The 23,783-nt window shown below is 39.3% G+C and overlaps 1 long non-coding RNA gene across 1 annotated transcript in view; it reads right to left on the bottom strand.

Moving 5' to 3' along the window:
* LOC146397048 (uncharacterized) overlaps window positions 1–23,783 on the bottom strand; it is a 201,879-nt gene that overhangs the window by 56,005 nt on the left and 122,091 nt on the right. The window contains exon 4 of the long non-coding RNA XR_014827199.1: window positions 18,905–19,060. This is a non-coding gene — a long non-coding RNA (uncharacterized LOC146397048). The remainder of the gene's footprint in view (window positions 1–18,904; window positions 19,061–23,783) is intronic.

Raw genomic sequence — 23,783 nt, 5'->3', positions numbered from 1 at the left:
ATTTCCAGTCCCCACATTTCAGCCTCTGCTTATCTAACCCTTGCCAAATGCATTCCCATGGCCAGATTTCCAGCTGGTGGACCTATCCTGTTACCTGGTAGCTAACCTCCCTCTGGAGTTTAGCATTCTGCTCTTCCAATCACTCTTTCTCTGCAAAGTGCGAACAAAAGATGCTCTTTTCTGTAAGGTGCATCAAAAGGAATCTCATATCTTTTAATCTGCCTTCCATATGTCAAATATAATGCAAGTTGCTCGAAATCAAGACTTTCAATATGAGAATATAAGATTTTTAATTGTGGGATAAAGATGAGGATAAGGGGGTTGAGACAACACTGAGCCCAACTTCCTTCCATCATACTCATTTTATTTATTTATTTTATTTTATTTGTAATTTTTTTTTGGTCTTTTTGCCTTTTCTAGGCATGCTCCTGTGGCATATGGAGGGCCCCAGGCTAAGGGTCCAATTAGAGCTGTAGCCGCTGGCCTATGCCAGAGCCACAGCAACACCAGATCCGAGCCACATCTGCAACCTACACCACAGCTCACGGCAACACCAGATCCTTAACCCACTGAGCAAGGGTAGGGACCAAACCCGCAACCTCATGGTTCCTAGTCAAATTCGTTAACCACTGAGCCATGACGGGAACTCCCATACTCATTTTAAAGATTAGATTGGTACAAGTGCTATGGAAAAATGTATGGAGGTTCCTCAAAAAATTAAAAATAGAACTCACATGATCCAGCGATTCTACCTGGATATATACAAGGGTATATATAAGGAGGAAATAAAATCACTATGTTGAAGATATATTTGCATCCCTATTTTCATTTCAGCATTATTTACAATAGCCAAGACATGTAAACAAAGGTAAGAAATCTTTGGCACCATGCTTAACAAGTGTTAGCTACTGATATTCCTCACAGACTAGAAAAAGGAATCTAGACCTTCAGACATTGAATTTGAGGCTCTTCCCTCATGAGTTACACTGCCTCATATGCCTTCCTTGTGCCCCATTCCTGGAGTGTCACAAATTGAAGGTCCTATGGGGACCACCAGTCTCATAGGGCTGCAGAGGGACTAGATGAGCCACCGAACTTCTCAGCATCATGCCCCATAAGAAGAGGAATGAAAGTAATCACATCTTATGCTTTACTAGATAAAGCAACAGACACAGGATTCCAGCTGATGTCATTTTTTTTTAATGTATACGGTGATTTTTATTTTTTTCCATTATAGCTGGTTTACAGTGTTCTGTCAATTTTCTACTATACAGCATGGTGACCCAGTTACACATACATGTATACATTTTTTTTTCTCACATTATCATGCTCCATCATAAGTGACTAGACATAGGATATCATTTTCACATGCTGTTGAAAGGCTCGGACAATCTGGTTACCTAAATTGTGGCTTTACTTCTGCTGAATCATCAAACCAAAAGCTTTATCAGTGCCAGAAACCTAGGCCAATAAATCACCCCCAGAGGCAGGAAGCAGCCAGGCATGGCATAACTCATTCTTTGAGATAATGCTTCCTGATGTCTGAGGAGCCCCCTGGATAGAATTGGGAAGCTTCTCTGGTAGTCTTTCTCAGAATCTGGTTCTTGGCTCAGCTGCCTCAGAATTACGTGGGGCAATTTTTACAAAGGCAGATTGCTGAATCTATGAAAAACCTACTGAAACACAATCTTTTTGGGGAGGGGCAAGAGGTCTCCCTTTTAACAAGCCCTTTTGACAACGCTGAGGTTTAAGGATTATTGAACAAAAGGGATCCAGAAATCGATGTCTGGAGAAAAATGACAACTTGAGAACTGTTGTAGAGTTGCAAGAAGAACTAGTGTCATTTTAGCAATAGGTATTAGTATGGTATTAGCAATAGGCATAATGGAAGATAACAAATAATGGACCCAGCCCTTCAATAGTGTGCAATTTAGACCCTAAAAAGGTAAAAACAGAAGAAAAAAGTAGCAAAACAAGATATTGTGTGATTAAGTATTGATCTGGGCTCTGGTGATAAATGCAGAAAGGTTTCAAAAAAATAGGTGACTGTTATAGAAAAGAAATGATCTTGGAAAAGGTGCTATGATTGAAAAAGGAAGTATTATGTCTAGAATTTTCATAATGGTTGAGGATATGGGCAAATGTGAGGAGATGGTAACAAATATGGTTTAGAAATGTTTGATGGAGAATTGGATGGATGAATTTGAGATAAAGAATTTACAATTTTGTGTTGCTGCTTCTAAGAGGAATTAGGGTAAGACTTGAGACCTTGAGTCTCAAGACCGCATTATGTCTTAGATAAAGATTTCTTGATCCATCTTAGGGGGCACCAAAGTCTTTCAAGAATGATGGAGTCTTCTGCGCATTTGGCACTGAGTCTCTTCTTCCCATCAAAGTCTGGCCTGGGTATGTGTGGACCTGCTCTACTTTGAGCAGAATAAGTTGGTAAACTGAGCTAAGACTGAATGCAGCATGTGTGAGAACAACTAAAACTCTGTACAAAGAGAAGAAGAAGTGATAAGAAGGTAAAACAAAAGTCAGAGGTCTATCTGCCTCCACTAGGTTTCTCATCTGTTTTTAAGAAATCGCTCCTCTGCTCTGGAAATCCAAGTCGTACCTCCGTAGTAATCCACGTGTGCAGCAGGACTCACCCACAAAACTGAGCTTCCTAAAATACTTCTGCTGAAGTGGGAACTAGTGGCCTTCTTCACTTTCAATATGACTAAAACCTAGAATCACATTCTTTTTCCTGGTTGCATTGTATTATTGAATTGGATTACTCTTATGCTAAATCCAAGATCACTTGGAAAATCCACATGAGATTAATTTATGTTCTTTTTTCCTCTCCATCTTGGAACATGAGAAAAATAAAGTTTGCTTTCCTCTTTGTATTTTCTAACCAGGTCTATTTTGTTTATTTGTACTGCTCAAAGATGACACTAGATGGCAAGGTAGCATTGCAAGAAGGTATGTGTAGACACAGAGATTTAGCCTATAAAGAATCTGCTTGGAAATTCCCATTGTGGTTCAGGGGATTAAGACTCCAACTAGTATCCATGAGGATTCAGGTTCAATCCCTGGCCTTGCTCAGTGGGTTAAGGATCTGGTGTCAGATCTGGTGTTGCTATGGCTGTGGTGTAGGCCGGCAGCTGCAGCTCCAATTCGACCCTAGCCTGGGAATTTCAATATGCCGTGGGTGCAGCCATTAAAAAAAAAAGGAATCTGCTTGCAATTCTCAGTGGAAGATGCCCCTGGCAATTGGAGGTATGTGTTACATGTGAGTTTCCATGTGTTACATGTTAGTCTCCAGGAGACTAACATTCCAGCTAGTGGAAGAAACAAAAGCATTTGTCCCAGGTATGGGTTGTGAGAATTCTGCTTGGTTATAGTTTTACACCAAATCCATGACTCAGTAAATTCATGTATATGCTGAGCATAGTGAACCCCTGTTCTTTTTGTTTGTTTGTTTGTTTGCATTCCCTAACTTTCATTTCCCTTCTTTTGGTAAAGAATACTTCCATTTGCCTCTAGAGATCCCAAGCTGCCCAACTCTCAGAGGATGTGTTTTGGATGAAGCTGACCTCACCTCCTGCTCCGGATATGGGCATGTGACCTTAGGCGTGAGCCAGTCAGCACACTCCGTTCTCTTGGCCACAAACAAAATGGATGCAGGAGTAGTCACAGAACAAATGTGAACCACTGAGAACTAATCTTAGGACTTCACTGAGGTGACCAGGAGAGAGGCTATTTTTTTCTCCTAGCATAAAGAGATGCTGCCTGGAACTCCTACAGTCATGACAAGACGAGAAAGAGGCCAACATGAAGAAGAGACACTGCTAGGAGGTCACCTGACCCCCAGTTAAGCCATATGGGAGATAAATGTTACCCTTGAACTTTTTATTTTCACATGAAAATAAAGTCTTGCTACGCTTAAACCATTTAGGGTTGGACTGCATGCTGAATTCTTGTAAGTCAAAAGCATTTGCCTTTTCTGACATTAATCAACCACTTTAGAAATACTACCTCTTTGCTTTATATTGATTCTCCATGGATCATTATAATTACACATTAGTTCTAAGCTCTTTTAAGCTTCTTCAGATGCTTCTCTAGCTAATGTGCTATTAATAAACACTTAGAAACATGAGGAAAGCTGCACATCAAAAAAAAAAAAAAAACTCACAGTTAAATCCCATGATAAATCAAGGTTATCCTCTTGTAGGCTGTTAACCACCCTCTAACATAAAAGCTTTGTAGATTCCGTTTTTCATCCGCTTGAGCAGGTACCACTTCTAAGACTTCCCCTCGCCTGAGCTTTGGCTGGTATTTCTCTGGTTTCTCAGCCATCTCAGGGAAGTATGGAATGCTACATACTTATTGAAACATACAAAACCCATTTCCCTAATCCTCAGTGTCCCTTAAAGAATTACAACCTTTAGATGTCAGATTGGTTTTTTTATGTCAAACCACATCCAAAGGGCTATATGTTTGTGAGTCTCAAGGCCATGACCACAGACCAGGTTATAAAATGAGAATAAAATAAGTGCTCACAATGATAATGTCCTTTTCTTCCTCTGGTGGAACATAGTTTTGGTGAGTGCTCAATTAATGTTAGGGATCTGCAGCCATTTTCCAAACATTGTTGCCTCATTTTTTTTAACTCAATGAATTATTTTACATTTATAGATGTACAATGATCATCACAACCCAATTTTATAGCATTCCATCCCAAACCCCAGCCCATCCCCCCCACAACCTGTCTCCTTTCGAAACCTTAAGTTTTTCAAAGTCTTTAAGTCAGTATCTGCTCTGCAAAGAGGTTCATTGTGTCCTTTTTTAAGATTCCACATGTAAGTGACAGCATATGATGGTGGTGTCTCACTGTCTGACTAACTTCACCTAGCATGATAATTTCTAGGTCCATCCATGTTGCTGCAAGTGACATTATTTCCTTCTTTTTTATGGCTGAATACTATTCCATTGCATACATGTTCCACATCTTCTTTATTCACTCCTCTTGTCATTGAACATTTAGGGTGCTTCCATGTCTTGGCTATTGTACATAGTGGTGAAATGAACACTGGAGTACATGTATCTTTTCAAGTCATGGTTTTCTCTGGATCGATTCCCAGGAGTGGGATTGCTGGATCAAATGGTAATTCTATTTTTAGTTTTTTGAGGAATCTCCATACCGTTTTCCATAGTGGTTGCACCAATTTACATCCCCACCAAAAGTGTATGAGGGTTACCTTTTCTCCACACTCTCTCCAGCATTTATTGTTTGTAGCCTTTTGGATGATGGCCATTCTGGCTGGTGTAAGGTGGTACCTCATTGTAGTTTCAATTTACATTTCTCTAATAATTAGTGATGTTGAACATCTTTTTATGTGTTTTCTGGCCATCTGTATAGACACTGTTGTCTTTTTGAAGTCTGTGTCACAGAAGCCATTGGGGGAGAAAGAATTTAAAAAGAAAGAATTGATAAGCCATGTTTTAGGTCGTAGAGGGGTCCAACCACAACAGAACTGTGAAGGGTCTCAGAATTTGGCAAACTGGAGGTCACAAGCAGCCTCTTTGAGAGCTGTCTCAGTGATGTGCCCAAGGCTTGACTGCAAAGGGGTGACAAGGTGGAGGATGCCAATGTGGGTGATTCAGGAAGTCTTGTTCATAGGAGGATGGAGGTAGTGAGTGCACTAGAGAAGGAGAGAAACTTCTTTGTTTTTAATTTCTAAATAGAAGTTAAAATAGAAGTAGTCTAGACTTATTTACAGGCTGAGTCAAGAAAGATACTTGATAATACAGGGATTCTGAGGAATAGAAAGGAAAAATGAAGGGATGTCTACCAGGCAGGGGTAAGGATGAATGACTGGAGAAAGGCTCCAAATAAGGATGGAGGAGGTAAATCGAGCCATGAGAGGGTGGTGCTGAATGGGTGCAAGGGAGAGCAGAAGAGGACCAGAAGGCCATGAAAACACAGAACTTAGTGATAATTGAGATATGGGCAGCCATCAAAGGCTTTGGCATGACGTTAGAACACAAGCAACGAAAGACAAATAGATGAGCTGAACTTCATCAAAATTAAGAACTTTTATGAAGCAAAGCGCATTATCAAGGGACAGAAAAAAATACCATAGAGAATGGGAGAAAATATTTGCAAATCATGTATATGGTAAAGCTCTAGTGTTCAGAATATATAAATAACTCTTAACAACAAAAAGACAAATAATCCAATTAAAAAAAATGGGCAAAGGACCCGAATAAATATTCCCTAAGGAAGATAAGCAAATGGACCATAAGCACATGAAAAGATGCTCGGCAACATTAGCTGTTAGGGAAATGCAAATCAAAACCATGAAACACTTCATACCCACTAGGATGGCCATCATCATCATCAAAAAAATGGAAAATAACCACTGTTGGTAAGGATGTGGAGAAGGTGTAAAATGATGCAGCCACTGGGGGAAGGAAAGAAACAGTTCAGCATGTCCCCAATAAATTAAATATTATCATATATTTAAGAGAATTAGCATGTGAAAAGGAAAGAAGTATTGATACATACCACAATGTGGATAAACTTTGTAAACAGTGTGTTAAGTGAAAGAAGCCAAATAACAAAGGTCGCCTGATTCCATTACGTGAAATGTCCAGAATAGGTAAACTTGTAGAGACAGAAAGCAGACTGGTGGTTGTCAGAGATGGTGGGGAAGGAGGGAAGAATGAGGAGTGAGTATTTAATGGGTATGGGATTTCTTTTGGAGGGATGAAGTGTTTTGGACCTTGATAGAAGTAAGAGTTACATAACCTTGTTCTAAATATCATTGAGTTGTTCACCTTAAAACAGTTAATTTTGTGCTACCTGAATTTCACCTCAATAAAAAGTTCTGTGAGGTCGGTGCTCCTGAGTTCCTCATGTTTCCAGCATCCACCACTTCCAGGATGGAAAACTTCTGGTGCAACTCCCATCTCCTCTGGTAGTCCTCTGGGGTGTGATTTCCTTTTTCAATCCATTCCCTTCGTTTCCAAATTTTCCACATCGTTAGGATGCCTAATGATTACTCATCCATAAAGGTCCTCCCTTTCCTTATATTCAGTAATTGTAATTTTCTAAAATATAATTTCAGAAATGGTTAGGGACATGGAGAAAAGAGAAAGGCTGTATCTTACAATTATTTTTTTGGATTGAATAAAAACATCTCAAATGCCATCATCAAATGGCTCCATCTCTTTTAGTTCAAACCCCTTTGTAAGAATGTGTTCTACTCAGTGTTTGCCACTGAAATGACTTAATTACTTTCTCATAAACTGCCTCGTGTATATGTTTTTGGCAATTTCCCTCACTGCTACAAAGGGGCTCTCATCTTTTTTTTAATGACCCAATGTCCTGATTAACTAGTTCCTTTGAGAGGGGGTTTCTAAGGGATATACTTTAAAGTAAACCAGAGGTGACTGAACAGAAAAGAAATGAGATACATAATAAATTATAAAGGCAAATGAGCTCCATAAAATATTTACCTGTAATGAAGTGGAATTTGATGCTATCTGAACATAAAGAAACGAGCTTAGTTCACCACCACATCCAGATTTTCTTTAGCATGCCACAATTTTGCATTTCTATTGAATGGTCCTGTCATTGGACCATAGACCTATGCCTGTTTGGTTTTTTTTCTTCTTGTCTCTTTAGTGCTGTCTTTCAAATACTGATCTTCTAAATGCAGGGGTGAGAGCTACTTGGCATTAACAGCATCTTGGAGCTTATGTTCACAGTACTCAGTTTTGATAACTTGCTTGCAATCCTGCAGGTGCATGTTTAGGAACCCTCCAGGGTTTTCTGTTTGTTTTTTGGTTTTGGATAAAGCACTGCATAGGAAGTGCCTAGACAGGAATGAATCGAATTAGCTGTGAGGCTGGAATGAAGGAGCCCATTATGCACCTACTGAGGATCCCCACCTGACTGTCCAGCATCCGCATCTCAGATAGAGGTAGTTCCCTACACTCCAGAGTCCATACAGCACAGGGGTTAAGAGCACTGAACTCAGACTGACTGACATAGGTTTTTAGTCCTACCCTCCCTATGGCTGTAGTCACGGGCATAGTACTTAACTTTAGTACTTAACTTCTGCACAGGTCTGTTGCCTCTTCTGAAAAAGGGAGATAATAGTGCCTGCTTCATAGGAGTGTTGTAAACATTACAAAGAAAAACATGTGAAGCATGTTGAATAGTGCCTGGCTCATACTAAGTGTTTAATAAATACTACATTTAGTTCTGAGGTTGCAGATTTGCAAAATTCTCCAGCTGTATCTCTCAAGAATATCAAGGCTGAAACATATTCCACATAATTAATGTCAGCAGAGTAGCAACAGGACTCTCCTAGACACTGGGCTCCATGAAATTTGATTTCTAAACTCTTTACTTAGAAGCTTCGATTTGCCCCTTGGTGTCTTTTGGAAAATACAGGAATAGGAACTATCTGGTATGTGTGCTGATACTATTCCTTCCTATACCCATGGCCATCATCACAAACCAACCCAAGTACTCCCTCCAACTGAGCCCAGACCAGACCTTAGCGCTGACTAGAGTCAGCTCATGAGAGGTAACCTATTTGCCATCTTTGTTCTAGAAACCGAATCTAATACTATTACCACCCTTCAGGAAGGAAATTAAGTGGAGGAGGGGCTAAGGCAGTTAGGAAGAGGACAAAGAGTGACTGATGTTCCCTGACATCTGCTAAGTCACTTCCTGTCATGAACACTCATTCTTCATTACCCCAGCATGATGATTTGCAAGAACTAAAATGAGAAAATTTTGAAAATTTGTCAATGCAAAATCTCAAATAATAAAATACCCAGATTTATACAAGAGCTGCTATAAAAGTGACAGTAGAATTTATCTGTGCAACTGGGTCGGGGATGAGGGGTGGATACTGCAGAGAATGTCAGCTGAAAGTCTGCTTTTTGTGTGGAGAAATATCTTTTCATTCATTATTTCAGTAATAGGAAGGCTGATTAAACTCTCAATGCAGAGATCAGAGAGAGAAAAGATTTATTAATTGATACATGATTTACTTTCATAGGTTTATAGTCTGGGTCATAAGATTTGCGCATGACCCTTGATTAGAAACATTCTTTTTTTTTTTTTTTTTTTTTTTTGTCTTTTTAGGGCTGAACCCGCGGTATATGGAGGTTCCCAGGCTAGGTGTCTAACCAGAGCTATAGCTGCTGGCCTACACCAGAGCCACAGCAATGCCAGATCCAAGCCACATCTGCCAACTACACTGCAGCTGATGGCAACGCCAGATCCTTAACCCACTGAGTGAGGCCAGGGATCAAATCTGCAACCTCATGGTTCCTAGTCAGATTCGTTTCCGCTGTGCCACGACGGGAACTCCTAGAAACATTCTTATTCAAATTAAAACCAGAATGCTTTAAAGGCTGGAATAAAAATATGGAATAAATGATGGAATGGCCTGATGGTTAGTGAGTGTGGTCCTGATGCTGCCCTTCCTTTAACTACATCTAGTGTAGCTTTGTCCACGCCCAGCAGTGCCATCTTGGCCCCATTTCACCTGCCCTAGGAACAGCTCCTTTTGTTTCATTTCCTTTTGCTGGGTCTCCTTACTGGCACTGGCTTCTTGATGCAGCAGAGTGAGCTGGCAACTGTTTGTGACCCTGGCCATAGTGGACTGGCTGCTCCTTTGATTCAGGATGACTTAATCACTTTCTGTCTCCCAGGAATTTGGAATTGGAATTTAGAGATTTGCAAAGGCAGTCTTTGCCTGTGTTTATACTTAGAAGATAACAGTATTGGAGTTGAGGAGTCACTGTCTCCTACTACCATGTGGGGGTTCAGTAGCATTGAAAAGATGCTGAGACAGAGAGAAGAAGAAGCGGGGGAGGGGAAAAGAGAGGGAGGAAGAGGAAGGGGAGAGACAGAAGCAAAGAGAAATAGTGATGAGGAACAAAGAAATGCTGTATCCTGGGCTCCTTCATGTTTTCGTTTGCTAGATCTGGTCTATTTCTGGGGAGTGGCTATATTCTGGATCAGCAAGGTGGGTTAAATAAAGGTGGCTAGAGGGAACCCAGCCTGCTAAGGCCACTATTTTTCTAGTTCTTTTAAAGTCCATCTCACGTTTATATGGCTGTTGCATTGGTGGGTCTTGGCATGGCTCCTTATTCTTAATAAAACTCATCACTTTCAGCCTTCATATCATAACCCCATTCCCCCAATAAAAGATATTCCTCGTACTTAAAATGGATTAAAGATTTGAACATAAGATCTAAAGCCATAAAAATCCTAAAAGAAAACATAGGCAGTAAGCTCCTTGACATCAGGCTTGGTGATGATTTTTGTATTTAACACCAAAAGCAAGAGCAACAAAGGCAAAAATAAACAAGAGGGATTACATCAAACAAACAAACAAACAAACCCACTTTTGCACAGCAGAGGGAAGCATCAACACAATGAAAAGGCAATTTATTGAATGGAAGAAAATATTTGCAAATCATATATCTGATAAGGGGTTAATATCCAAAATATATAAAGAATCTATACAACTCAATAGTAAAACTCCCAAACAATTCGACTGAAAAATGGGCTGAGGATCTGAATAGACATTTTTCCATAGAAGACATAAAAATGGCCAACGGGTACATGGAAAGGGAATTAATAGCACTAATCACCAGGGATACATAAATCAAAATCACAATGAGATATTACCTTATACCTGTTAGAATGGCTATTATCAAAAAGACAATATATAGCAAGTATTAACAAGGATATGGAGAAAAGGCCACACTTAAGCACTGTTTGTGGGAATGTAAATTGGTGCAGCCACTATGGAAAACAACATGGAGTTTCCTCAAAAAATTAAAAATAGAACTACCATGTGATCCAGCAATCCCACATTTGGGTGTTTAGCCAAAGGAAATGAAGATATTAACTCAAAAAGATATATGCATTGATTCATAAAAGGAAAAAGCAAAAAAGAGGAAGCCGATAGTGCCAAATGGTGCCAAAATCGACCAGCAAATTCATGCAAAAGGCAAGAAACCTCCAGCTCCAGATATGTCCCTGACTTTGAGGAGGGCTATGCTAGGTGGCCTTGGAGTAGTACCTCCTCCCAGCTTCCGCACATTCCTGTACTGGGCTGTAAATTCATATTCTGAGGTGCCTCTTCTTCATCCTTTTCCTTTCAAGCCTGTAGATGTGAATTCCTTCCTGATTTCACCTGATACCCTCTGTCTTGCAGGCAGGATGAGGGAAGCACATGCTCCTCGTCTTCCTGCCGTCATGCCTCTCCCTGGTCCATTCATTCCTGTTTTGGATTTCTCTCATTAGCTCCCGCTTCCTTCTGCATCATGGTCAGAAGGAGAAGGAAATTATCTGTTCCAGTTTGTGTCTTTTTTCCAAATCACATACCTCAAAACCCTATAATCTGTGCAGAGAAGAAATTTCATGATTTCATTGGAGGAAATTTCATCCCAAGGGAGAATCAGTCTGAGCAGACCTTTTACCATCTTTTTAAAAGTTTCATCTGGCCAGGAGGCTTCTCTGCAGACAGCGTTTTGCCTTCTTGGGGTGTGGCTCAGACCTCAGCAGCTTTCAAGGACCACCATCTATTCTTCACAAGAGCCATTCACATTTGTCACCTTCACTGTGTTTACTCCCCTCTAGACTCTTGAATTGGTGCAGGTGGTCCTGGTGTCTATGGCTTTTCTCAGGGATCTGTTCTGGTCAAACTTTCAGAGCTCTGGTAGCTCTAAGTCCTCTCCATGTGCCTATGGCTGCTTGAGGGCAGGGTTGCTCTCTGACAGGGACCACCTTTGTCCTCAACCTTTTGCTTCTGGCGTGATTACTGAAAAAGCTTAACAAAGCCTAGAAGGGTACTCTCGATTTAGTCCAGACTACAATAAAACACCCAAGCTACAATAAAGATTTTTTACTAGAGATCTTATTTATGATTTTATGGTTTCTGAAGCTCTTCTTTAATTACTGCCTACACAGAGCTCAAGATCTGTCAGGAATGATAAAGAATCATTCTCATTATTACCTTAAATTTACTTCCCTTCCACCCCATACATTAACCTTTATTACTATAAGTTATGGCTGTGAGGAGCCAGAGCTAAAGAATAAAGTTTACTTTCATTTAAGATGTGAAAGCAGGCAAGTCCCTGCTTTCTGCATGAGAGCAGGATGAGGAACCAAGTGTGTCATTTGGTGGATACATAAAAAACGCATTATATTCCTTTTAGAAGATAATTATCTAGGAGTCGTTTGCCTCGTTTGGTTAGAAGTTTCTTTCTGAGGTGGAAAATGAGGGGAGAGAAAAGGGAGAAAGATGGATTGGCTGACAGATGGACTAATTAAGTGATGAAGATACAAAAGAAGTGAGAGGGTTATAGACCAGGAAGACAGCAGCTCTCTTGAAAGCAGCAGAATGTGAAATGTCTTCTAAAAAAGAAATAATAAAACAGATGGTTCAAGTTGAATAAATGATGTTTGGTTACTGAAAAGTGCATTTCCTCCTACTTCCTAATACACTCAATGTATCTAAATAAGAAAAAAATGGAACAACAGTCATTTTGGATGCTTAATAATAAATATTAGTCTTTTAGTGCTTTATCTTTTATTTAGAGAGCTCAAAGTCCTTTTCTCAGCTTAGTGAGAGCTTTGCAAATCTCCTCTGTGGGGGTAAAGGCATAACACTGTTTTATCTGTTGGATAGTGAAAATCATAGGAGTTGTCCCTCAACCAATGAGGCAGGAACAAGGGACTCTTGTGTGCCTTTCTCAAGTGCCTCTCTGCTGGAGGATCCCTGCCCATGACTCATGGTTCCACATCTTATTCCCTCCATTCTCCCATTCTGTGTTAATCAGGACTGCGTTGGTTGTTAAGTACCAAACACCTAAGTCAAGCTAATTTAATAAAAGCAAGTAAGCAAACAGACATGACTGGGAAACCCAACTCTTGCCTTCACATCAGTTTCCATCCAGGCAATCTAACAACAGCATCAGGTCTGCTCTGTCTGACCACTAGCTGTGTGAGCCTTATTCAGGTTATTCTCTGCCAAGCCAGTGGCACAATGATCTCCAGAGCTATGGCTCTAAATAGTCCTTAGAACTCAGGGTTCCCCAGAAAGAAGGTCCATGCTAGTCTCCAGAAAGGATTCTGTTTGGATGACTGGCATATATTCTCACTCATTTTTTTGACTGATCCCTGTGCCTGAATCACATGTAGAGTTGGATAGAAGGTTTCCCTTGGGAATAAATAGACCAAAAAATATAACAGATGCCAACTACACATTAAAGTCTGCAGAAAGTTTCCACAGATTTAGGCCTTTTGGTTCCCATTCTACCCTCCCGGCATCCATGTTGGGTATAAAGCACCAATTGCAATGTGAATGTTTCTGTTCTTACGCTGTTCTCTTGATCAAAAGCCCATCCCTTAACTCATCTTTATCACACCTGATGCCCCCTCACTGATCTCGTCTTAATCTTCCACAGCTTCCACCACAGTTTTACATCACCCATCCTTGTGGTCTTTTCCGAAATTCCATTTGTGTTCATCTCAGTTTCCCAACCAGACTGTAAACAATCATAAAGAACACTTCTAGCTTTATGTACTGCCCATCCTCCTTGCCTGGCACACAGTTCATACTCAATACTAGGACTGAATATTCTGAGTTATATACATTTTTACCTATTGCCTATTGTCTAGTTTAGTCATTTGTAAAATGAAGATGATGGTGCTAACCACATAGGGCTCATGTGAAGAATAAGATGGTATCTTTGAGGTGCTTATCACATAGTAAGTACCCAATAATGTATCTATTATTTATTCATATATGCATATGTGTATATGTGCATGCCCATTATTTACTGCATACATATATGAATCAATTGATAAATTTTCTGAGGACAGAGCCCATGTCTCTTTTTTATTCTTTCTTGTTACCCAGAGGTAACAAATCACAGTTATTCAACATGAGTCTGTGGCCATCTGATTCTAACACTCAGATTCTTATTTTGCCATCTCCATAGGATGTCATGTTAACGAAAACAACTGCTGCATTATTATGACCTTCTGGTCATAGGGAAATATGTGAAAGCACAAAACATGACCACGTGAAGTAGCTGAGCACATGCAAATTCTTTCCAGAAGTTCTTGTGCTTCTGGCCTATGAAGTCTTTATAAAGGAGCACCAAGAATGGGTTGGAAGAAGTTCCCTTGTGGCTCAGTAGGTTAAGGATCTAATGTTGTCACAGCTGTGAGATTCGATCCCTCGCCTCGGAACTTCTCATATCCTGTGAGTGTAGCCAAAAAAAAAAAAAAGGAAAAGGTTGGAATGGGATATGAGAGTGGCAAGGGGCAAGGGGACCAGGATTCTTTGGAACCCTCTGATGGATAATTTTCTTTTCTTTTCTCTGGGTGCAGCTTGGGAAAATGACCATCTTGAGTTTTGTTAAAGAAATACAATGTAAGCTGATATGTCTCATTTCACTTTTAGTTTTCAAACTAAGGACATCAGCATACAGCTAATTAGCTTTTAGTTATACATAACTCTGGCTATATATTTTCAGGCTTTTATGAGTCACTGGGACATTCAGTCTGGAAAACTCACAAGAATTATATTTAACAAAATAAAAGCATTTATAGCATAGACAAGAGAATAGAGCCAGGAGCTTCTTAATGAGAAATATTTAAAACAAATGAGCATCTAAAGGAAACACTAAGATGGAAATCAAAGAGTGAAGCCTTGGAAATGGGAATGTTATTGTTCACAGCTCTCAGGGCATATTCTCCTTGGGTCACGGTGAGAGATTCTGGGTTGCTTTTAATTAGAACTGAAGATGAATATGGATGGCAGCATAAATCAGAGAATAGAAAACCAAGTGATCCTGCAGGAACTATGGATCTCATAAAAGGTCTTGAAAAGTTTCAAATAATTTATTACTCTTTTGGTGCTCATATGGGACTGACTACAGCACCATAATAAAGGTCACTTATTGGCTCTGAATCAGACCTGAGTTTGACACCTGTTGTATCATCCCTTAGCTTCTGAGAGTCAGTTTTCCCATCTATACAAATTTAGGTAATAGTAATACTCTCACATTGACTTATCTGACTCACAAATCTGATCAGCATTCTGATGATACCCCACTTGCTTATTTTTGCTTTTGTTGCCTTCACTTTTGGTGTTATATCCAAGATACCACTGCTGAGACAACGGAAAAGAAAAATTTCCCCTATGCTTTATTCTACCAGTTTTTTAAAGTTTCAAGTCTTATGTTCAAGTCCTCAATCAATTTAAAATTTGATTTTTGTATATGGTATGAGATAAGGTTCCAATTTCATTTCTCCGCAAATGGATATCCAGTTTTCTCAACAGCATTTAGTTTTCCTAGCTTCATTGAGATATAACTGACCTATAACATTGTGTAAATTTAAGGTGTAAAGGATGATAATTTAATAGTGAACTGTTTGCCACAATAAAGTTAACACTTCCTTCACCTCACCTAATTGCCATTTCATTTCTATTTATTGAACACACTATTCTTTACCCATTGTATGTTCTGGGCACCACTGCTGAAGATAAGTTGACCATGAACACTGGCTTTATTTCTGGACACTCTATTCTATTTCATTGCTCTATGTCTGTTTTTACGACAGTACCACACTATTTTGAACACTATAGCTTTATAATATGGTTTTAAATTAAGAGGAGTGATGTCTCCAGCTTTGTTCTTCCTTCTCAGAATTGCTTTGGTTAATCAGGGATTGTTGTATTTTCATATGCATTTCAGGACTGTTTTTGTTATTTCTGTGAAAAGTGCAATTGGAATCTTGACAGGAATTATATTGAATCTATAGATGGCTTTGGGTGGTATGGACATTTCAGCACTATTACTTCTTCCAATCCATGAGCACAGAATATCTTTCCACTTATTTATAACTTCATTTTCTTTCACCACTATCTTGTAGTTTCCAATGTACAGATCTTTCACTTCCTCAATTAAATTTAGTCCTAAGTACTTTATTGTTCTTGATGTTATTGTATATATGATTTTCTTCTTAAATCTTTAGTTTTTTATTAGTGTATGGTACTATAAGTGATTTCTGTATGTTGATTTTGTATCCTGAAAATTTACAGAGTTTGTCTAGTAGTTCTAACAATAACAGTCTTTTCTGATGGAGCCTTAAGGGCTTTTTATGTGTAAGATCATATCATCTGCAAATAGAAATTTACCTCTCTGATTTGTATACTTTTTCTTTCTTTCTTCTCCCTAATTTCTCCGGCTAGAACTCCCAGTACCATGTTGAATAAAAGTGATGAGAGTGGACACCTTGTCTTGCTGTGATGTTAGGGGAAAGAAAAGCTTTCTTTTTTTCACTGTTGAACTTGATGTTAGCTGTGGGCTTGACATGTAAAGCCTTTGTTATACTGAGATACATTCCTTCTATATCCAGTTTGTTGAGATTTTTATCATGGAAGGATTTTGTATTTTGTCAAATGCTCTTATTGTATCTGAGATGCTTATATGATTTTTACCTTCATTTGTTAATGCAGTGAATCACATTTATTGATTTGCAGATGTTGATCTATTTTTGCACCCCAGGGATAAATCTCACTTGATCATGGTGTATGATATCTTTATTGTGCCGTCGAATAGGTTTTTTATTTTATTGGGATTTTTACATTAATTTTCATTAGGGTTTTGCCCTGTAATTTCCTTTCCTCATAATGTTCTTGTCTGACTTAGGTATGAGGGTAATAGCAGCCTTGTAAAATGAGTTTCAAAGGGCACCTCTTCATTAACTTTTGGGAAGAGTTTGAGTAGATTTGGAATTAATTTTTTCCTGAAATGTTTGTTCAGTTTTTTAATTTCTTCATGATTCCTTTTTGGTGGGGGATATGTTCTAGGAATTTATTTCTTCTAAGTTGTTAAATTTGTTGGTGTACAACTGTTCATAGTAGTCTTTTATGATCCTTTGCATCTCTACGGTATCAGCTGCAGTGTCTCCTCTTTCATTTCTTTTTTTCTTTTTTTTTTTTTGGCCATTCCTCTGGCATGTGGAAGTTCCCAGGCTAGGGACCGAACCCAAGCCACAGCAGTGACCCAAGCCACTGCAGGGACAACTGCTGGATCCTTAACACATGGTGCCACAAGAGAACTTCATCTTGTGATCTTCTTCATTTCTGATTTTGAGTCTTCTCTCTTTTATTCTTAGTCTACTTGTCAATTTTGTTTATCTTTTCAAAAACAAGTTCTTAGGGTTTTTTGATTATTTCTATTTTTTCTGAACTCAATTTATTTCTTCTTTGATCTTTTTAGTTCATTCTGCTAAATTTGGGCTTAGTTTGTTGTTACATTTACAGTTCCTCATGTGTAAAGTTAGGTTGTTTGAGATTTCTTTTTTTCTTGCTGTAGGCATTTGTTGCTATAAACTTCCTTCTTAGAGCTGCTCCTGCTACATCTCTTAAGTTTTGGTATGTTGTGTTTCCATTGTCTCAAGATATTTTTTGTTTTCCCTATTAATTTCTCTTTGACCCAATGTTCAAGAGTGTGTTAATTTCCACATTTTTGGTGAATTTTACAGATTTCCTTCTTTTATTGATTTCTAGTTTCACACCACTGCTGTCAGAAAAGATGCATAATAGGATTTCAATATTCTTAAATTTGTTGAGACTTGTTTTATGGCCCAACATATGATATATTCTGGAGAATGATCCATGTGTACTTGAGAAGACTGAATGAATATTCAGCTGCAGTTGCACGGAATATTCTGTATATTTCTGTTAGGTCTATAACACTCTATTCTTCTTTTTTTTTTTTTTTTTTTTTTTTTTTGTCTTTTTTGTCTTTTTGCTACTTCTTTGGGCCGCTCCTGTGGCATATGGAGGTTCCCAGGCTAGGGGTCGAATCGGAGCTGTAGCCGCCGGCCTATGCCAGAGCCACAGCAACGCGGGATCCGAGCTGCGTCTGCAACCTACACCACAGCTCACAGCAACGCCGGATCATTAACCCACTGAGCAAGGCCAGGGACCGAACCCGCAACCTCATGGTTCCTAGTCGGATTCGTTAACCACTGCGCCACGACGGGAACTCCTATAACACTCTATTCTATCTACAGTGTTATTCAGGTCATTTGAGAGAGCAGAAACAAGAGGTAAGCCCTATCCTAGGTCAAAGAATAACTGTTCTTGTGTACTCTTAAGTGGTAGATAATGTAATTTGCAGAATTAACGTGTAGGTTTGTATCTTTTTTGAGGCATCAATGTGAATACAAAATGTTACATGTTCACATAAGAGTTACTAAGGCTAGCCTATTTCTCAACATCCACACTACAATAAATGGCCATACTGCCCAGTGAGTATGGGCAGCTTAGATCTCCCAGCATTTAAAGACTTCATCTGATTACAGGATGATACCAGAGATTATGTGATAATAAAACAACCAACTGACAATATCTCTGAGTAAACTTGTGTTCAGAGGGACTCTGAGTTCATACCTAAAAAGGAATTCTGTGACCGATTATGGGTAATTGAGAATGTCAGCACACATGCCTTATACATACTTAAAATAGCAGAAGGGATTTTCTTAACCCTTAAATAAAGGTTGAGATTCAGGGCTGGCATTAGGAGATTTGGCGGAATGTGATCCCAGGGAGCAACTGTGATGGCAAAGAAAGTGACCAGGGAATGAGAGAAAACCAGTACAAGAATGCACCATTGAGTGGGCTGTTGCTACTAATGCCTGGCACTTTATTCCAGGGGAGCCTTAGGAAATGTATCCCACAATTATTCACTAGGGAAACAAAGAGGGAACTATTCATTTAAAAGTTCCCTCCCCAGTCATTCGAGGGAGGGTCCACAGACACCAACTCCTCAGCATTTCCAAACTGCCTACCTGGGCACTGAGTGGGTCTTGGGGAATCTCAGCTGCCAGTTTCCGAGGAGTCCCAGGGGAGGAGGTGAGAGCAGGTTCTGAGATGCAGTGCTGTCAGGCTGAACTGTGCAAAGCTGATCAAAGTCATCACAGCAGTGAGTAGAGGCAGAGGTGGGACTAGAAAGAGATGAAATCATGCTTAAAAGCTTGTCCAGTACCGTTCCTATCATGCCCACTCTTTGGGGTCTTATTCTCATAATGATTCATGCTCAGTGGTTGAACAAAACTCCATTGAATTCCACCTATTCAAAGAAGAATACATTCAAGCTACGATCTTCTCAAAAACCGTATTTCCTGGACCCACATCAGGCAATATACTTCAGATTTGAATTTGTTCACTGAACACAGTGAATCATGCTGCCCAGCCTGAGAACACAACTGCTACAGAGGCAACAAGTTCAATGAAAAAAAATTACAGTGTCAACATACTAATAAAATGAGGAATTCTCATCATTCACCATACAGTATTAGCCTAACACATAGTGATGATTATTTCTGTGAAAGTTAACATTTCCCAAAAGCTTTTGAGAAACGTACCAACACTAATGAAGCATAAATTGATAACTTAAGAAGTTTAGGAGTTACTGTTGCGGCTCAGTAGTGACGAACCTGACAAATATCTATGAGGATGCGGGTTTGATCCCTGGCCTCAGTGAGCTGTGGTGTAGTTCACAGATGTGGCTTGGATCCTTTGCTGTTGTGGCTGTGGTATGGGCTGGAAATTGCAGCTCCCATTCGATGCCTGGACTGGGAACTTCCATATGCTGCGGGTTCGGCCCTAAAAACAAAAATAAAACAAAACAAAAAGAAATTTAGGTGTGCCATAGTGTATTAAAATTTCTTTTGGTCCATGCATCATGATGAGCTTACAAAGGTTGAGACATCTTTTTTTTTTTAATTTTGAGAGACATCAATGTTTTTTCTTTTATAGTAGAAATGATAATTTATACTTCTATCATTAGAATGTTTTAAAATTTTTATTAATCGACACATCATAAATGAGAAAGTGATTATGTACCCATTTCAATCATCTATTTCAGCTTGCTTTGGAAAGGAAAATAACTGTTTTCTGCTAATTACAGATTTAACTTAAGGTTAGCAGATCTATAAGCTGTGGTGATTACAGGGGCCAGATTTAGAGATAGATGGAGCTGATAATGTTACCATCTCTTCCTCAACATGATTAAGATTATGGCCTCAAGCAGCAGAACACAGATAAACACATCAAGGATTCTGATATCCTGGCAGAATGGACATCTGATGTTGGAAACCTGCAGTGCTGCCTCCAGGGCACAGGCAGTTGGTATCCTCATCAAATCTGCGGGAGGCCTCTAAAGGCAGTCACTTCAATGCTTGCCCCTCCCAGTGGTGCATGCACATACACCAAGCAGGTGGGCTAAGCTTAACAACAGCAGCTTAAGACACAGCTGATGAAGTGTCAGCCCCTTTTTCTTTATGAGCCTCACCCAGGTTCTCAGTTCATTAGTCTCCTAATAATTAATTCAGAATGTTAGATCTTTCCTCCACACAGAACACATGGATTCATATTCTAAGTGTGCCAGAGAGAGAGAGAAGAGACAACATTTAACAATACCATGGCACTGTGTTGGTCAGATGCTGATTGATGTGGCCCATGATGGATCATCATCATCTAAGATGATTTTCCAAGGGTTGTACAGGATGAACGAAACAGCGTCTTATGGAGAAAACGACACCAATGGGCTGGCCAATTAGTCAGAGATAAAAACAGCTCAGGAGGAGATGTACACATGGTGCATCAAGAAGAAGACCAGAGCCTTAAGTCCCCAGTGCCACCTGGCAGTTTTGGGAATGGTGGCTTCACTGTCCTGTGAAACGGAGCGAGTGCTAGTGCTAAGGACTCAGGGCTGAAAACCTAGGGAAAGGAAATGGAGCTAAAGAATCAAAAGAATAAAACTAACCTGACAGGGAAGGGAGCTATGCACTCATCTCATCTTCCACTCACAGCTGACATTACTAATCTCTCATAATACCATCACTGACAAGCACTGAGAGATCCTAAAATTCTCATTAACCCACACTTTTAGGCAGTTAAGTCATCCTATTTTTTGGAAGGAATCAATGTGTCATCCTTGATCTATGACCATATCTTGTATTATTCTAAAAACCTCAAATATCTTAATCTTTCAGAAGTTAAGGACAGAAAAGGGTCTTTGCATAAACTACCAAGAATCTTTCTTTTTCTTTTAACTGTAACTAAAAGTACCTATTTATCGTTTTAGCATGTTCTGTCTGTGCTTTCCCTTTTCGTGTAATAATAATGCTAACTTAGATGGTTATGATTTTTATTATTGTTTATGATTTTTATTTTTTCTATTATAGTTGATTTACAGTGTTTTGTCAATTTCTACTGTACAGCAAAGTGACCCAGTCATATACACATATATTTTTTTCTTTTACATTATCCTCCATCATGTTCCATCACAAGTGACTAGATATAGTTTCCCCAATGCTAATTTGTCTGATCCTAAAGCAATGATAAGGCAAGCACTATTATTTCCATTCTAAGATTAAGAAAACCAAAAACAAAATTTGAGGCTCAGAGAAGAACAGTGACTCCTTAATTTCATGTATTTAGTAGGTGAAGGGGCTAAGAGTTCAGATCTTCATCCAGAGTGCTTGCTGTTTGTCTATGCTTTACATAGAGGAATCTGTCCATGATTAATTTTAAGAAGGTCAATTGCTTTAAAAAAGATTTGGAAACCATGAGAGTAAACTGTATTTGAAGTCCTTTACTAGCACTCAGAGCTTCTTCAGCCAAGGCTACAGAGAGACTTCCCAGTTTGGCTGAGGCCTTGAGTGCTCTATTTGAGTTGAAAGCTGTCCTATCCTGTCCAGCAATTCTATCCCTAAAATTAACAACATTTTCCAAGTTCACTATCAGAGGCAACAAGGAAATTATACAATAATGTATCATTATTTTCTGATCCTCCAGGCATTTGTTTTACGTGCTGACACAGGAACATTTGATAACTCTCTTAGCTGTCTAACAGGGAAGGGCTATCAATTTTTACCATGCATCACTGAATTACCTGGCCTTGCTATAACCATCAAAACAAGTTTGATGAAATCATGGCCTTCAAGAGCATTAATTTTATATCATTGAAAGGCATCACTAATGGTCACTGCTTGGTCTTAGTCTCAGGAAGAAACTGGGGTTAAAATTCATGAGCTACTCTTTGTCCTCAGAGTCACAGCTTACTCTTAAAATTGTGTGTTTAAATTTCGTGGCAGATGAAAACAATGCTAAAAGCTTTTCTTGTAAGAGGAAAAATATTCCAAGAGAAAAAGATCTTTACTTTTAATGGAGAAGGGGCCAAGAGAAATTGTGCAGTGAGTCCTCCTGTGATGATAAGCTTGGGTGCCCTTAGCATGTCCCAGCAGAAAGAGCGTTACGCTGAGATAGGTCTTTGCTTATCAAAGTTTCCTAAGACTCAATTGTTCAACAAGTATTTGTTGAGTACCTGCCTTGTGCCTGGCTCTGTGCTGGATGCATTGTACAAATTATTCAGAGATCTTCATAATCACCCTATGATACAATCACTTTGGGTGGCTCAGGTCAGCCCTTCTACAAGACGATTGCGTTGAGACATTACAAACATTTTTACTTGTTTATTGATTTATTTATAGAATATCACTCTCCAAAATGTAAAATAAATTTGAAATCAGTATGGTATTGTGAAAGGAGTTCATACTGGACACACTGTTTGCCCCTGGGATTGCAGACTGTCTCTTGCTGGTAGAAGGAGTCATGGCTTACCAACGCTGAGACGATTGCCTACTACTTACTGCTGTGAGCTTCTGCTCACATGCTTCTGTTCTGTCCTTCAACAATGAACTTAGTTTATGGTGTTCTTTTTTTTTTTTTTTTTTCAATTTTTTCTTACTATATGAGGCATTTGGGACTCTAAAGTCACCCATCTGAAAATGTTTCTGTGTGATCTGAGTCCACTTCATCATTAATTTGTTTATTTGGCTATGCATCTGACCACAGATGGCTGCTGAGCACCTATACCCGTGGAGTGTGAGGTGGGTAACAGAGTATGTCTCACTGAAAGAGGCACGGCCTTGACTTTAAAAGACCTCACAGTCTAGAGGGGGAGACAGATAAATAAATAGGCAAGTACCATACACTGTGATAATTACTTTGATGGCATAAGTTTAGGTTTCTTTGTGAGTGCCTTTTCAGGTCTTAAGAGGATGCCTCAGGGAGGTCACCCAAGAGCAGTTTTTCCAAACACTCACTTAATATGTGCAGGGAAGCCTGTATCAGAAACACTTGGATTTTATTTATTTATTTACTTACTTATTTAGAAAATACTACCTTTATTTTTTATTTTATTTTAGCTATTTCCAATGGCATGTGGAAGTTCCCAGGCCAGGGGCTGAATACACACCACAGCAGTGACCCAAGCTGCAGCAGTGACAATGCTGGATCATGAACCACTGTGCCATAGGAGAACTCCTTGGGGAGTTTCCATTGTGGCTTAGTGGTAATGAACCTGACTAGGATTGATAAGGACCTGGGTTTGATCCCTGGTCCTACTCAGTGGGTTAAGGATCTGACATTGCCATAAGCTGTGGTGTAGGTTGCAGATGTGGCTTGGATCTGGCATTGCTGTTGATGTGGTACAGGCCAGCAGCTGCAGCTCCCATTTAACGCCTAACCTGAGAACTTCCATGTGTTGCAGGTTCGGCCCTTAAAAGCAAACAACAACAACAACAAAACTCCTTGGATTTTTTAAAAAATAGAAATTCTAAGATCTAAATGAATCTCTGGGGTTAGAGATGAGTAATCTGC

Source organism: Sus scrofa, chromosome 14 (assembly GCF_054392235.1).
Source record: "Sus scrofa isolate SSC_HxYL_T2T_F1_AM1 chromosome 14, Sscrofa_HxYL_maternal_Yorkshire_Landrace_v2.0, whole genome shotgun sequence".
NCBI classification, from domain to species: domain Eukaryota; kingdom Metazoa; phylum Chordata; class Mammalia; order Artiodactyla; family Suidae; genus Sus; species Sus scrofa.
Note: the sequence above shows the minus strand (reverse complement) of the source record. Positions and strands in the feature narration are given on the sequence as shown.